Source organism: Dama dama, chromosome 9 (assembly GCF_033118175.1).
Source record: "Dama dama isolate Ldn47 chromosome 9, ASM3311817v1, whole genome shotgun sequence".
NCBI lineage: Eukaryota > Metazoa > Chordata > Mammalia > Artiodactyla > Cervidae > Dama > Dama dama.
Window position 1 is genome coordinate 52,823,155 of NC_083689.1, and position 14,346 is coordinate 52,837,500.

At 36.1% G+C, this 14,346-nt stretch overlaps 1 protein-coding gene and 1 non-coding gene across 9 annotated transcripts in view; both read right to left on the minus strand.

Moving 5' to 3' along the window:
* Positions 1 to 14,346, minus strand: part of SIL1 (SIL1 nucleotide exchange factor) — a 234,737-nt gene that overhangs the window by 62,583 nt on the left and 157,808 nt on the right. The gene's annotated exons all lie outside the window — the stretch shown is intronic.
* Positions 7,333 to 7,439, minus strand: LOC133062943 (U6 spliceosomal RNA). Its single transcript, XR_009694263.1, has one exon. It is a non-coding gene; the product is annotated as a U6 spliceosomal RNA (small nuclear RNA).

Below are 14,346 nucleotides of genomic sequence, written 5' to 3' on the forward strand. Positions count from 1 at the left end.
GTTAATAATGACTACTTTATAAAGTTGGTTAAAAACAAGTTGGAAATAAAATATTAGCCAACAAAATCATAGAGAATGGAGAAATCAGAATTAAAGCATTCTTAACAGTTCTTAAATTGTTTGAGAGGAGGTAGAAAAACTTTACACTTCAGGAGCCCAATCAAGCATGTTGAAAAGTTAAAGGTCATTACTGAAACAAATAGCAGAAATTAATCCAACTATGTCAATAAATCATAATAAAAGGGACTGTATTAAGTTCACCCACTAAAAAGCAAATGTATTTAACTGAATTAACAAAACAAAATCTAGCTATACGCTATATAAAGAAAAAATATATCCAAAATACTATGGGAGAAAGATTGAAAGAAAAGGGATGGAGAAATATATACCAAGAAAATGCTAACAGCAAAGAAAGTTGGTAGATATATAAGTATCAGATGAAATGGACTTCATGGCAAAAATGACTTTTTAGGGATAAAAATAATCATACTGACATCAGGTGCAGTGCATCTGGAGGTTATAAGAATCCTCAATCTATATACATTTAACAACCTTAACTCAAAACAAAAGTTGAACAATTATAGGAAGAAAAATAATTAGAAAAAGAGATTTCATTACTAACTTCTCAGAAAAGAAAGCAAAGCTAGCCATATATTAGTAAGAAAACAGGAAACATGAATACCTTATGTGTAAAATTAAATTCACATATGTAAGTATATAAAGCAAAAAAATTTACATATATCCATGTATCCATCAAATAAATTACTTATTCTTCAGAAGCACTTATAGGATATTCATAAAACTAACCACCTGGCAAGCAACAAAAGAAATCTCAGCAAATACTGAAGAATTATTATCAGGCAGACCATAGTCTTTGATCACAAGGCAAACTACATACATACATACACAAATACAAACACCAATATAGAGAAAGAAACACTGTACTGCTGACCCTCAAACAACCCACGGGTTAGGGGTGTGGACCCTCTGCACAGTGGAAAATACACATGTAACTTACTGGGGAAAAAAAAAAAAAACAGCTAACAAAATAACCATAATATAAATTACAGACTATTTAACTAAAATGGTGTTACAGGGAAAACAAAAACCCTGTATTATTTTCAAGTTGAAAAGTTCCCAAAAGAATGAACCCAAAGAGAGTATATAAATGAAAATAACAGTTAATTGCAGAAATAAATAAAATCAAAGGTTTTTAAAAAAGGATTAACAAAGCCAAAAGACTATCAGAAGATATACTTCTAGAAAGACTGGCCAAGTTAAAAAGGAAATAAGCACAGATAAATAATGTTAGGAATGAAAAGGGAAACTTAACTGTAGATGCAGTACAGATAAAAGTAAAAAATCCTAAGGTGGGGACTTCCCCAGTGGTCCACTGGTTAAGAATCCACCTTGAAATGCAGGGGACATGGGTCTGATCCCCAGTCAGGGAACTAAGATCCCACATGCCACAGCTACTGAAGTCACAACTGGAGAAGCCATGTGCTACAATGAATAATCTCACATGACACAACAAAGATCCTACATGCTACAACTAAGAGACAATGTATGCAATTTAATTTTTTTAAACCCTCAAGGTAATACTTTCAACAACTTTATGTGAAAAGTTAAATGAAATATAAATGGGAAATGACCAAAGTTGACTCAAAAAGATAGAAAGCAAATCAAAACTATAAGGAGGTCTCACCTTACACCAGTGAGAATGACCATCATCAAAAAATCTACAAACAATAAATGCTGGAGAGGGTACAAAGAAAAAGGAGGTCTCCTACACTGTTGCTGGGGATGTAAGTTGGTGCAACCACTACAGAGAACAGTATAGAAGTTCTTTAAAACACTAAAAACAAAACAACCATTATGATCCAGCAATCCTACTCCTGTGTATATACTCGGAGTAAAACAGTTTGAAAAGACACATGTATCCCAAAGTTCACTGCAGCACTATTTACAATAGCCATGACATGGACATAACCTAAATGTCCATTAACAGAGGAATGGATAAAGAAGATGTGTACACATATATACAACGGAATATTAGTCATGAAAAAGAACAAAATAATGCCATTTACAACAATATGGATGGAACTAAAGATTGTCATACTGAGTGAAGTAAATCATATTGAGAAAGACAAATATCACATGATATCACTTATATGTAGAATCTTTAAAAAGAGGGGGGGTACAAATGACCTTATTTACAAAACAGAAGTAGAGTCACAGATGTAGAAAACAAACTTATGGTTATGTTACCAGCAGTTAAGGGGTCGGGAGGGATAAATTGGGAGATTGGGACTGACATATAGACACTACTATATATAAAATAGAAAACTAATAAGAACCTGCTGTATAACACAGGGAGCTCTACTCAATACTCTGCAATGGCCTAAACAAGGGAAGAATCTTAAAAAAAAAAGTGGATATATGCATATGTATAACTGAAGGCTCTTGAGAGCCCCTCAGACTGCAAGAAGATCAAACCAGTTAATCTTAAGGGAAATCAACCCTGAACATTCATTAGAATGACTGTTGCTGAAGCTCCAATACTTTGGCCACCTGATATGAAGAACTGACTTACTGGAAAAAGACCCTGATGATGGGCAAGATTGAAGGCAAAAGGAAAAGGGGGTGGCTGAGGATGAAATGGATAGATAGCATCACCAACTCAATGGACACGAATTAGAGCAAACTTCAGGAAACAGTGGAGGACAGAGGTGCCTCGCATGCTGCAGTCCCTGGGGTCGCAAAGAGTCAGACATGACTTAGCAACTGAACAATGGTAGCTGATTCACTCTGCTGTACCCCTGACAGTATACTCTAATAAAAAATTTTTTAAAAGAGATATAAAATCTAAAGAGACTTAAATATTAATGAAGCTGAATATGAAATTTAAAAAAAATCTACCCACACAAAAAAGTGCCAAGCAGGGTGGTTCTACAGGTAAGTTTCATCAAGACTTTATGGAACTGATAACCCCATCTTGTACAAAACGTTTCAGACATTAGAAAGGGAAGGAAAGCATTTCATATCCTTTAATGACAGAGATCTCTATAAGCTTTATACAAAACATATAAGAACAGTATGACAAACACTAAAATCTGAGCTTATCATGCCTGTGACCTACGTCAAGTAAAATTTTATAGTAAGCTCTGATAACTCTTTTCAATTTCATAGTTTTCTCTACATTTATACTTGAACAACATATCTGAGTTTATATAAATCTGATTGGTTTTGATAGTATTCTCTCATAAAAATGAGATACTTGGGGGGGGGAAGCATTTTTTAGAACTCTTTGTCTGTGGAGTCCTAATATCTATCTCAATAAAAATAATTAGGGACTTCCCTGGCAGCCAGTGGTTAAGACTCTGTGCTTCAGCTAGAGGGGGCACAGGTCCAACCCCTGGTTGGGGAACTTGCATGCCGCAACATCGCAGTCAAAAATAAATAAATAAATTGTGAAAATAATAAAGTTTATATTTTGTAATCCACAAGAACAACGAAGTCCTTAATTTAAGGACAAGGTCACATTTAGATCATTATTAAGCATTAAGGCTACTATAAGAATAAAACAAATGTTTTCTCATTAAAAAAGACTAGTATAGTAAAAAAAATTCATATGACCAACCTCAATTATAATCACAAATTTTAAAATTCTAAATTAAGGAGTAAAAAGCTAAGTCAAACAGAATATTAAAGATAAAAATATATCACAGCCATGTAGAATAGTAGAAAAACTCCTAATGCAATTAATCTCATCAGTGAATGAACAGAAACAAAAGCATACAATCATTTCTATAGATAAAAGAAATTATCAATAAAATCTAATACAAATTCATGATAAAAAACCCAGCAAACTGAGAGAATTTTTTAGCTTATTAAAAGCCTATTATAAATATCATATTTAATGGTAAAATATTGTCATTCCCTCTCAAGACAAGAATAAGACAGGAATGCCTCCTATTAATATTTTAATAAACACTATATTAAAGATGCTAAAAACTACAATAAGAAAAGAACAAATGAGGATAAAGATGAAAAAGAACAAAAACCGTTATTTTAAAATGACATGACTGTCTAGGAAGAAATACTAAGAAACACAGACAAACTATTAGAAGAAATAAGACTTTGGCAAATTTGTTAGATACAAAATCAAACATCAGCAACTACAAATTAGAAAATGAAAACTTGAAAACAATCCTATTTACAATAACTAAACCTGTAAAGTACTTAAGGATAACAAAAGATATTTAATATTTAAGTAGAAGATTACATATCTTAATTAAAAGATTTAAAAACATCTACCTGGAAAGACAAAGTTGGACCATAAAGAAAGCTGAGCACTGAAGAATTGATGCTTTTGAACTGTGGTGCTAGAGAAGACTTTTGAGAGTCCCTTGGACTGCAAGGAGATCCAACCAGTCCATCCTAAAGGAAATCAGTCCTGAATATTCATTGGAAGGACTGATGCTGAAGCTGAAGCTCCAATACTTTGGCCACCTGATGTGAAGAACTAACTCATTGGAAAGGACCCTGATGCTGGGAAAGATTGAAGGCAGGAGGAGAAGGGGACAACAGAGGATGAGATGGTTGGATGGCATCGCCGATTCAATGGACATGAGTTTGAGCAAGCTCGGGGAGATAGTGATGGACAGGGAAGCCTGGTGTGCTGCAGTCCATGCAGTCGCAAAGAGTCTGACACAACTAAGCAACTAGACTGAACTAAACTGAAAAGACAAGCCATGTTCATAGATGGGAACATAATTTTATAATTATGCGGATTCTCACCGATTAATCTGTAAATTTACTTTAATGGAAACAAACAGTTTTTGTTGACCCTGACAAAGTGTGTCTAAAATCCACATGGAAGAGTAAAGGGCCAAAAACATTCAAGGTGATTTTAAAGAAAAAGAACAAAGGATTTGTTTCATCTGATAGAGAAACAAACATATAAAACTATAGTAATGGAAATAATATGAGATTGGTATAAGGATAGATATAATTTCATGCAAAGATCGGCACAATAAAGGACAGAAAAGGTATGGACCTAACAGAAGCAGAAGATATTAAGAAGAGGTGGCAAGAATACATAGCAGAATTATCCAAAACATACCTTAATGACCCAGATAACCACAATTATGTGATCACTCACCTAGAGCCAAATATCCTGGAATCCAGAGTCAAGTGGGCCTTAGGAAGCATCACTGTGAACAAAGCTAGTGGAGGTGATGGAATTCCAGGTGAGCTATTTCAGTCCTAAAAGATGATGCTGTGAAAGTGCTGCACTCAATATGCCAGCAAATTTGGAAAACTCAGCAGTGGCCACAGGACTGGAAAAGGTCAGTTTTCATTCCAGTCCCAAAGAAAGGCAATGCCAAAGAATGTTCAAACTACCACACAACTGCACTCATCTCACACACTAGAAAAGTAATGCTCAAAATTCTCCAAGCGAGGCTTCAACAGTATGTGAACCGAGAACTTCCAGATGTTCAAGCTGGTTTTAGAAAAGGCAGAGGAACCAGAGATCAAATGGCCAACATTTGTTGCATCACAGAAAAAACAATAGAGTTCCAGAAAAAACATCTACTTCTGCTTTATTGACTATGCCAAAGCCTTTAACTGTGTGGATCACAACAAACTGTGGAAAATTCTGAAGAGATGCGAATACCAGACCACCTTACCTGCCTCCTGAGAAATCTGTATGCAGGTCAAGAAGCAGCAGTTAGAACTGGATGTGGAACAACAGACTGGTTTCAAATAGGAAAAGGAGTACATCAAGGCTGTATACTGTCACCCTGCTTATTTAACTTATATGCAGAGTACATCATGCGAAATGCGGGGCTGGATGAGGCACAAGCTGGAATCAAGATTGCCGGGAGAAGTATCAATAACCTCAGATATGTAGATGACACCACCCTTATGGCAGAAAGCAAAGATGAACTGAAGAATCTCATGATGAAAGTGAAAGAGAAAAAAAAAAAGAAAGTGAAAGAGGAGAGTGAAAAAGCTGGCTTGAAACTCAACACTCAAAAAATGAAGATCATGGCCTCCGGTCCCATCACTTCTTGACAAATACTTGCGGAAACAGTGGAAACAGTGAGAGACTTTATTTTCTTGGGCTCCAAAATCACTGCAGATGGTGACTGCAGCACGAAATTAAAAGACGCTTGCTTCTTGGAAGGAAACTAAACGACAAACAGAAGACTCAGTGGAAAACCAGACAAAGGATATGAAGAAGTAATTCCAAAAAGTGCAACCCTGATGGCACAAAAACAAAAAATGCACTCATCAAAAAAAGGAGAGTGGGGAGAAAGGAAATTTTTGAACAGTATAAACAGTATGATTCCAATTATGGGGGGGTGGATGTATTCAACCTTTATATAAGTCATGGAAGAGTGAAATAAAAAGGACAGGATACCATTTCACAGCCGTCAGACTTGCAAAAGTTTAAATATAAACATACATATATACACACAGATATGAACACATATATATGATAAACTAAAAAAAAAAAAAAAAACAGATATATATTCTCAAAATTGAGAACAGGGAAGAAGAAAGGGAAATAAAAAGGATTATGAAAAGGTCTTCAACTGTATATAACACTTAGAAAGATAAAAACAGAAAGAAATAGGTTGGTAGGAGTTAAGAAGTAGGAATGAGATGGTTAGAGAAGTTCGTGCTGGCTGCCTCCTCATCAGACTCTGTAGTTCCATCCTTCTCTTTCCTCAGAGAGAAACTACTTTCTTTCCAGTAACCTCAGCCCAAGAACAGACACTTAACAGGAAATTTGGCAGACTTGAAGTACCTTCAACTTTAGGGAGCATGGTGGATTCTTCCTTGAATCTGACCGTCTAAAAGGACCAAGAAAGAAGTATCACAGATGATGGAATTGTGATGGCCATTATTGTCTAGAACTGAGGAAAGGGGCATTGGAGCCTCATTCTCAGGCCAAGCAACTAGGCTAACAGTACTCACGGCACAGCTGTTTTTCCTCTTTTTTCCAAGTACCACTCCTACTACTTTGTAGCTCATGTGTTATTTCTCTGTTTTTATAACTCCAGCTTTCTATAGTTTTGCTATGATGTTAGAAATGCAATTTTTCTTAATCACTCGGCTTGGGATGCAGTAGGATATTAATGAATCAGACATGAATTGTCTTTCATCAATTCTGGAAAAGTATCAGCCAAACCTCTTAAAAGATATAGCTTCTCCCACATTTTGTTTCTCCTAGGATTCACGTCAGACCTTTTCATTCTATTCCCCATGTCTCTTTACTATTTTTTCTTTTTTTTTTTTTCTTTCTTTTTTTTTTTTTTTAAAAATATGGAACGCTTCACGAATTTGCGTGTCATCCTTGCGCAGGGGCCATGCTAATCTTCTCTGTATCGTTCCAATCCTAGTATATGTGCTGCCGAAGCGAGCACTATTTTTTCATTTTTAACTTTTCCATGTCTGTCTCTTCATGCTACACTTTGGGTAATTTCTTTAAGTCTATATTCCAGTTCACTTAATTACTCTTCAGCTGTGTCTTGACTAGTTATTTGCCTTATCTACTGAATTCCTAACTGCAATTATCATATTTTTTACTTTTAGAAGTTCTATTTAGCTCTTTTTTAAATCTTTCTGGATGTCATTTTTGACAGTCTGTTATTCTTTTCTCATACTTTTGATGAGATGTTTTATTTCTTTAAATGTATTAAAAGACTTACTTTACAAACTATACCCTCGAAATTATACTCTCTGTAGTTACAGGTCTGATTGTTTCTGCTGTCTTTACTAATGATATCTTTTTTCATGTATGTTTTCTGATACTGTTTATAAGGTCACGATCACTGTTCCAGAACAAGAGAAGCCATCGCAATGAGACGTCCAAGCGCTGCAACTAGAGTAGCTCTCCCCCCCATTGCTATAACTAGAGAAAAGCCCGAGCAGCAAAGAATACCTAGCAAAGCCTAAATAAAATTAAAAAAAAAAAAAGATAACTGGATATGTACCACATCATCCATAACAAGGCAGATAATGTTTGATTGCCTTTCTTTTGCAGCCATTCACGGTCATTACCAAGATCCATCAGTTTGTTAAAGGTTACAGGATGGCAGTATTCTAACTGCAACACTCTTCCTTTTTTCCTCGGATTTCTCTATTAAAAACTTCCCCTAAAGGGGGAGGGGTGGGAGGGAGGCTCAAGAGGGAGCAGATATATACATAGTTATGGCTGATTCCAGTTGCATGGCAGAAAACAACACAACATTGTAAAGCAATAAAAATAAAAACTTCCCCTCAACTAGTTGAGTATGCAGAGACTCAGTTCATATTGGAAAGAAGAGATAAACATAAAATGCTTTATTGTTTCTATTTATTTGTTACGTTCGATTATGAATTGGTTCCCTACCCAGCACTTTCCAAAAATGACCGAAGAGGTTTAAAATTTGTTCAAAAGTATCATGATGAACTTGGGGATTTAAACATATTTGCTTCAATTCACTGCAGTTATTATCCATCTTGAAATTCCTAGAGTCCCATCTATGGTCACTGGGAACCTTTTCAAGTTGAATCCTGGGTGCTTTACACAAGACCCAAGTAGTCTTTGAGAATGTTCTTGCTTCTGATTATGACAAGACATTCAAGATCATTTTGCACACGTTTTACTCCAGATTTGAAATGAGCCAATGTGAAATCAGAGTTCCCTTTAATGAAAAATGCTATTTTAGAGGTAAATGTTATTTATTAATAGAAAATACAATCTAGGAGGCCCAGTTGATCATTGCTACTAGCTTTATCTTTTTTTCTAGATCCTTTCAGTGGACAGAGCTAACAAATACATTTTTTAAGAAAAAAATTCATCATGAAATCATGCTAATACTTTCAATCCAAAATCAGGACTAAGAGGGATTTTTACTCAATATTCAATTTTACATCAGTATCTCCCCTCTGTCATGCTGAAAATCCTAGCTCTCAGAGAAACCAGCATAAATATTCATCTGCTTTATCCCACAACACACATAACAGTCTCAGAAAAACAACACTAACATTTCCATTAACAATAAGATTTCTGAAAGGTTTCACAGATACCTTTGTCTTTAAAATGCAACCGAATTGGGATGTATAGTTAAATTACTGGATTGTAAAATCACATAAAATAGTTCCTCCTTGTGTGATTATCCCACCAATTCTATAGACAACTAGATTCAATTGTTTCATTTTGTTCTCAATTTTTATGAGAAATAATTTTTTGTAATTACTTTGAGTTTTAAAATTACATAAAATATCTGCATGATTGCAGTCCCTCTCCCTATATCAACCATTTATCCTTCATTTTTTAAAAAAACATAAGCACATATGGATGCTTAATAGCAGTTATATTCATAATTTTCTCTACTTTTTTCATTTAACAATATATCCTGGGAAATATCACAACAGATATTCTGTATTATACATTAACATTCCTAAATCTTTTCTTACAACTCTGCAGCACTCCATGGAATAAATGATACAATTTATGGTATAGTATAATTTATTCCATCTATTCCTTGCTGATGGACGTTTGGACTGATTCCCCTCTTTTGCTATTACAAATAGTGCTACCGTGAATACCTTGCACATACATATGTCTTTTCATATCTTTATCTGTATTATTTTAGAGGCAGAATTCTAAAAGTAGGAATAATATTTCAAAGGGTAAATATATGTGTGCAATTTTGTTAGCTACTGTCAAATTTCATTTTGTAAGGGTTGTGCTATTTTTAAATTCTACCACCAATGTATAAAAGCCTGTTTCCCCACAGCTTCACAAACAGAATATACTATCTACTTTTTTGGACTTCTGCTTTCCTGATAGGTGAAAAACGGTATCTCAGTGTAGTTTTAATTGGTCTTTCTCTTCTTATGAGTGAGGCTGAGCATTTCTTCCTATGGTTAAGTCACTTACACTTCTTTTATTCTGCAAACAGTGTGTGTCTATCCCATTTTTCTATAGGGTTATTAATGTATCTACTCTCTATTTCAGGCACTCTTTATATATATTGGAATACTAATGTTATATCTCTAATCTAATTTGCAAACATTTTTTCCACTTTATTATTTATTGAGACTGTTTTAGACTAAATTCTCAGCTTAGAGATTTTTAGAGCACAAAAAGAACATGATTTCCAGCCCAAAAGTACTCAAGGGTGAAGAATTTCTTTGGAAATTTTTCTACCTTCCATTCAAAGCCAAAATGCCTTTTCTAAGTAGAAGATTTTCATTTTTCTAATTCTCCTTTTCAAGGGCTCAAGTTTTTATCTCCTGTCTCCCAACTTAACACTTGTTGAAACCAAGTGATCTTGGCCACTAGGAAACAAGTGTTCTCATAACAGATGTAACTTCCAGCGTTTCATATCTCTTAGAATTTGTGTCTCTGAAACTTCTCTCAATTTCTTGCAGGACTACCACATAAAGAATATGTTACTTTCCCTTTAGGAATTCAAAGCATTAGCCCTAAAGTGTTTTTGACAGCTGAATTGAGCAATGTTTAAGGAAATGTTTATATATTACAGATCCAGCATCTTCAGGTTTTCTGAACCAAGAATTCTTTTTGAGAAATGTTAATCACCATATGCTAGATACAGAAGTCTTCCAACTTTGTTTTGCTACTTATTGTATAAATTTTAAATACAAATGTAATACACACTCACTGAAGGAAAAATAAAACAAAATAGAAAATAAAAAACTTCTCTGTTCCTTGTGGCTTCATTACTCCCACTGATTTTTGGTGATTTCAGCTTTTGTGTTGGACCATTTAGTTTGTACCATGAAATGCTCTAAGCAGCTACATGAAACTTACCCTCTACAATGTGCTGTGGTTACCACAGGCTTGGATACCAGTTTCACTCTCAAGAAGCTCGGTTTTATTGGAGAAACAGAGGAAAGAATTGGCCAATGCAGATAATTAGTTGTATGAGACAGTTTAGGAGTCCAGACAACAAATGTTAATAAAGTTGAAAGGAAAGAACTTTGTGGGCTGGAGTTATGCAGTGAAGAAATTAAGGAGGAGGTAGTCAATAATGAAAAAATCTGAAAGCAGCCCCATAGAGGATCTGGAGGAGGCAGGAGAACATTAGAGAGAGAGATTCAAAAGAAATGCAGAAAGGACAAGTTCATTAAGCAAAGTGGTGCCTCCCTCCCCACAATGAACCCTTTGTTTCTTCAGTACCCTGGTCAGGCTCAGCTCTCATTTTCCATTTGTCATTAATTGCCATTTAAAAAAAGAAATAAGACTTCGAATGCAGCTTTAAAAGCTATAAGGCTATCGAACTGCGTGGGCCAACCTGGTTAATATGTTGGTTAATTTCTGAGATACAAAATGGTTTGAGCGTCTCCCTGCATCTGGAGGAGTGTGAAAAATTAGGTCATGGAGTCAAGAGGTCAGAACTAGTACTAGGAATCGCACTTGGACTTTTATTCAAATTCTGGCATCTCCAATGTGTGACTGCATCCCACCTCTAACCTTCTATCTTCTGGGCCTTCAGCTGTGTGGAAAGGTTGGGGGTTGGGAGTGGGGAGTATTGCTACATACATATTATACAGCCCTAGATTTTTAAAGGGTCAAGGTGATATATCTGACAATAATATACAATCTTGTACTCCTTTCCCAATGTGGAACCAGTCTGTTGTTCCATGTCCGGTTCTAAATGTTGCTTCTTGACCAGCATATAGATTTCTCCAGAGGCAGGTAAGGTGGTCTGGTATTCCCATCTCTTTCAGAATTTTCCACAGTTTGTTGTGATCCACACAGTCAAAGGCTTTGGCATAGTCAATACAGCAGAAGCAGATGTTTTTCTGGAACTCTCCTGCTTTTCCTATGATCCAACGGATGCTGGTCATTTGATCTCTGGTTCCTCTGCCTTTTCTAAATCCAGCTTGAACATCTGGAAGTTCCTGATTCACTTTGAAGCCTCGTTTGGAGAATTTTGAGCATTACTTTGCTAGCGTGTGAGATGAGTGCAATTGTGCAATAGTTTGAACATTCTTTGACATTGCTTTTCTTTGGGACTGGAATGAACACTGACCTTTTCCAGTACTGTTACCACTGCTCAGTTTTCCAAATTTGATGCATACTGATTGCAGCACTTTAACAGCACCATCTTTTAGGACTTGAGATAGCTCAGATGGAATTCCATCACCTCCACTAGCTTTGTTTGCAGTGATGCTTCCTAAGGCCCACTTGACTTCAGACTCCAGGATGTCTAGCTCTAGGTGAGTAATCACACCATCGTGGTTAACTGGGTCATGAAGATCTTTTTTGTAAAGTTCTTCTGTGTATTCCTGCCACCTCTTCTTAATATCTTCTGCTTCTGTTAGATCCATACCGTTTCTGTCCTTTATTGTACCCATTTTTGCAAGAAATATTCCTTGGTATCTCTAATTTTCTTGAAGATATCTTTAGTCTTTCCCATTCTATTGTTTTCCTCTATTTCTTTGCATTGATCACTGAGGAAGGCTTTCTTATCTCTCCTTGCTATTCTTTGGAACTCTGCACTCAGATGGGTATATCTTTCCTTTTCTCCTTTGCCTTTCACTTTTCTTCTTTTCTCAGCTATTTGTAAGGCCTCCTCAGACAACCATTTTGCCTTTGTTTCCCTTGGGGATGGTTTTGATTACTGCCTTCTGTATAATCTCACGAAGCTCTGTCCATGGTTCTTCAGCACTCTATCAGACCTAATCACTTAAATCTATTTGTCACTTCTACTGTATAATCATAAGAGATTTGATTTAGGTCATACCTGAATGGTCTAGTGGTTTTCCCTACTTTCTTCAATATAAGTGTGAATTTTGCAATAAGGAGTTCATGATCTGAGCCACAGTCAGCTCCTGGTCTTATTTTTGCTCACTGTATAGAGTTTCTCCATTTTTGGCACAAAGAATATAATCAATCCGATTTTGGTATTGACCATAAGGTGACGTCCATGTGTAGAGTCATCTTTTCTGTTGTTGGAAGAGGGTGTTTGCTATGACCAGTGCATTCTCTTGGCAAAACTCTATTAGCCTTTGTCCTGCTTCATTTTGTACTCCAAGGCCAAACCTGCCTGTTACTCCAGGTATCTCTTGACTTTCTACTTTTGGATTCCAGTCCCCTATGATGAAAAGGACATCTTTTTTGGTGTTAGTTCTAGAAGGTCTTGTAGGTCTTCATGGAACCGTTCAACCTCAGCTTCTTCAGCATTTGTGGTTGGGGCATAGTTTGGATTTCTGTGACAATGAATGGTTTGCCCTTAGAGACAAACAGAGATCATTCTGTCATTTTTGAGACTGCACCCAAGTACTGCATTTCAGACTCTTGTTGTGTTTCTTCTAAGGGATTCTTGCCCACAGTAGTACATATAATGGTCAACAGAATTAAATTCGCCCACTCCAGTCCATTTTAGTTCACTGATTCCTAAAATGTTGATGTTCACTCTTGCCATCTCCTGTTTGAGCACTTCCAATTCACCTTGATTCATGGACCTAACATTCCAGGTTCCTATGCAATATTGTCCTTTATACCATTGGACTTTACTTCCATCACCAGCCATATCCACAACTGGACGTTGTTTTTGCTTTGGCTCCATCTCTTCATTCTTTCTGGAGTTACTTCTCCACTCTTCTCCAGTAGCATATTGGCCATCTTCCAACTTGGGGAGTTCATTTTTCAGAGTCATATTTTTTTTGCCTTTTCATACTGTTCATGGGGTTCTCAAAGCAAAAACATTGAAATGCTTTGACATTTCCTTCTCCAGTGGACCACGTTTTGGCAGAACTCTCCATCATGATCCATCCATCTTGGGTGGCTGGCCCTACATGGCATGGCTCACAATTTCATTGAGTTAGACAAGGCTGTATACTGTCACCCTGTTTATTTAACTTATATACAGAGAACATCATGCAAAATGTCAGGCTGGATGAAGCACAAGCTGGAATCAAGATTGCCGGGGAAAATATCAATAACCTCAGATATGCAGATGACACCACCTTTATGGCAGAAAGCAAAGAGGAACTGAAGAGCCTTGTGAGGAAAGAGGAGAGGAGAGTGAAAAAGCTGGCTTGAAACTCAACATTCAAAAAACGAAGATCATGCTATCTGGTCCCATCGCTTCATGGCAAACAGATGGGAAAACAGTGGAAACAATGGTTGACTTTATTTTCTTGGGCTCCAAAATCTCTGCAGATGGTGACTGCAGCCATGAAATTAAAAGACACATGCTCCTTGGAAGAAAGTTATGACCAATCTAGACAGCATATTAAAAAGCAGAGACATTACTTTGCCAACAAAGGTTTGGTTTTTCAAAGCTATGGTTTTTCCAGTAGTCATGTATG